Source organism: Camponotus vicinus, unplaced genomic scaffold (genome assembly GCF_025532165.1).
Source record: "Camponotus vicinus isolate PSW18456_S1 unplaced genomic scaffold, iyCamVici1.0 SCAF_1, whole genome shotgun sequence".
NCBI classification, from domain to species: Eukaryota; Metazoa; Arthropoda; class Insecta; order Hymenoptera; family Formicidae; genus Camponotus; species Camponotus vicinus.
In genome coordinates, this window is record NW_028141945.1 from 13,386,702 (window position 1) to 13,389,386 (window position 2,685).

At 26.7% G+C, this 2,685-nt stretch overlaps 1 long non-coding RNA gene across 1 annotated transcript; it reads right to left on the minus strand.

Annotated features, from left to right (window-relative positions):
* Nucleotides 1-743: 743 nt before the first annotated feature.
* LOC145968823 (uncharacterized) lies at nt 744-2,462 on the minus strand. Its single transcript, XR_014437875.1, has 2 exons — nt 2,299-2,462; nt 744-889 (listed from the first exon to the last, which is right to left on the minus strand). It is a non-coding gene; the product is annotated as an uncharacterized LOC145968823 (long non-coding RNA).
* Between the last annotated feature and the right edge of the window lie 223 nt (nt 2,463-2,685).

Here is a 2,685-nt window from a genome sequence, read left to right on the forward strand (position 1 = left end):
TTATATCTTTCGAAGGGGGGGGCGGAATCTACTGTCTCCAAGCATGTACTTTGCAACACAAAACAAAGTTTACTCTACATTTAATGATAACCTTCGCTATATATTAAACATATATTCCATCAAATATACCTTCTTAAACGTACATGCTGTGGCAAAATCATATTATATTCATTAAACTTTTTTCGTTAATAACCTTTTAATAAATAGTGAGCGACACTTAAAACCTTTTGATATTTACTCAGGAGAGTGAGCTTGACAACATATGTCAAGATCATTGAAATCGGTGAGGTCGTCCGTAAAGTACATAATTACCAAAAATCATGTTAACTACTTTGATTGTGATTTTTTTAGTGCTGTAATTGAAATATGAGGTTGATTATATGTAAAAATATAAATTATATGGAAATAATAACATAATATATTCATAATCACTATAATATTCATATATATTCATAGAAAGTAGACATATATTCACATCACTATAATATTCATATATATTCATAGAAAGTAGACATATATTTTATATTAATAATAAAAAAAATACAAATATTACACATTTATTTTGTTTACAAAATGTTTCACTTTTTTAAAAAAATTAACTTTGTGTGTGTACATTGTAAATAAAAATTAATTTTGTGTACATTGTAAACAGTGTTTTTACATAGAGAAAAATTATTATATAAGAGAGAGAAATTGACTTATAACTTATAAGTATACTGCTGTCGATTTCTAATTGTAATTTTTTCAATGAATTCTTCTTGTGTGCTTCTGCAAGGAGGAACATTTTAGCTATTATCACTGTCAATGTTGTCAGTGTTTAGAAAGTACTCGGATGAGTTATTTTCCGTAACAATTGTCTCAACTTTATTTTCATCTAAGGATAGTGTTTCTGAAATAATAGTAACCTATGAAAAATTTGAAACAAACAGAAATCACTGTTAACAACTAAATGTTTCATCTCTTTAATGAGAATTTAAAAATATATGAAATTATCAACACAATGTAGCATATCCTTAACAATATAATAAATGTTTGTTTCATTTTTATATACAAAAAATTACACGAATCAATTATAAAGAAGTTTTAAACTAAGAATATAATACCTTATTTTTAATAATTTATATATTTTAATAATTTTTAATAACATTAAAATACATACACACACATGTTCATCAACATTAAATATGATAAAAAATATTATTTATTAATTACATCCATAAGAAAAGCAAAAATGTTAATGTAGATCGTTTCAATGCATATAATGAACACTAAATAAACATTTAAAATATTCTGATTCCAAAATTGATAAAATTGAGCTTGACATAATGCATTATACCATTTGGAAATATGACTATACTTAGTAAATATTTTTGTATTTATCTCAAGTTTTGCAAACTTATGAGTTTCAAGTTTTTTACAAAATTTTCTCTAGACCCTGCTTTAGGTATAAGTACTATTAAATCTTTTTCTTTTAAACAAATAAGTTTCATAATCAACTTCTTGATCTAAAAAAATTATATAATTATATTCAAAATCTATATTGGCTGTGTTCCGATATAAAAACTGCCAATACTGAAAATCTATAATATACATGACGTAAACTATAGATTTTCAGTACTGGCAGTAAATATCGGAATGCAGCCATTATATGCTATGCGGTAGTTACAAACACAGACATCTATACTATATACTAGACCGCTAACTTGCGTCAAATACATGTCCACGAAAATGTACTAAATTCTCACGCATGCGTAACGTTGGTGGACAGCAGTCACGTTTGTGATTGGTTAATGCTATGTACAATGTACATAAGTATGTAATTTGTGTATAAACTTACAGTTGAATATAAGTTATTTTTAAATAATATATAATGTTCTTCGTTTTTAATTAAAATTTATCACAACCTTTAAAGATAAAATATATCAAAATATATTTAAAAGGTATATGATATAATTAAAATCAAGATTAAAAATATATATAGAAGATTAAAAATATATAAAGATTAAAAATATATGTATATAACATTTATATATATATTTATATTTATTTTATTACAAAATTAAAAGTTTATAATGTAAAAAGTACAAAGTTTTAAGGTGAAAACTTAAATATTAGCTGGCTACAAGTGTCCACCATATTAGTTTTCCACCAATATTACGCATGCGCGACCGCCATATTACATGGTTTTCGGGGACACATTTTATGTACAAAATCAATGGGAGTTAGCGATCTAGTTATAGTATAGATATCTGTGGTTACAAAGCAATAACTACAAAAATCTAAATTAACTGTACTAACCTTTAAAAACTTCTATGTATTTTTCAAAATTCCACTGGCGGAGAAGAGAAGAAGTTTTTTCGTCAGCCATCACTATTAATTTCACATATCATTTCTATTAACTTCATTATACTACTTCACAGAATAGAAAAATGTACGATCTGATATCCGATCTCGAACACGCGTCTGCTCGCACGACCAGTGATGCCAGTTTTGCGACGCTGCCTGCGCTCGGCTACCTTCGAGTAGTAGAAGAGCGCAGACATGATCTACTGTCTCTTTCGCGGCGCTAGCTGTGAATGATGCTAACTAGAAATTCTTGTTTGGTTTAACCAAAATGCCTTCAATTATATACGTCTTATTAGTACAATCAAACGATTTTTTTAATTGAAAATTATTCGAATGTTT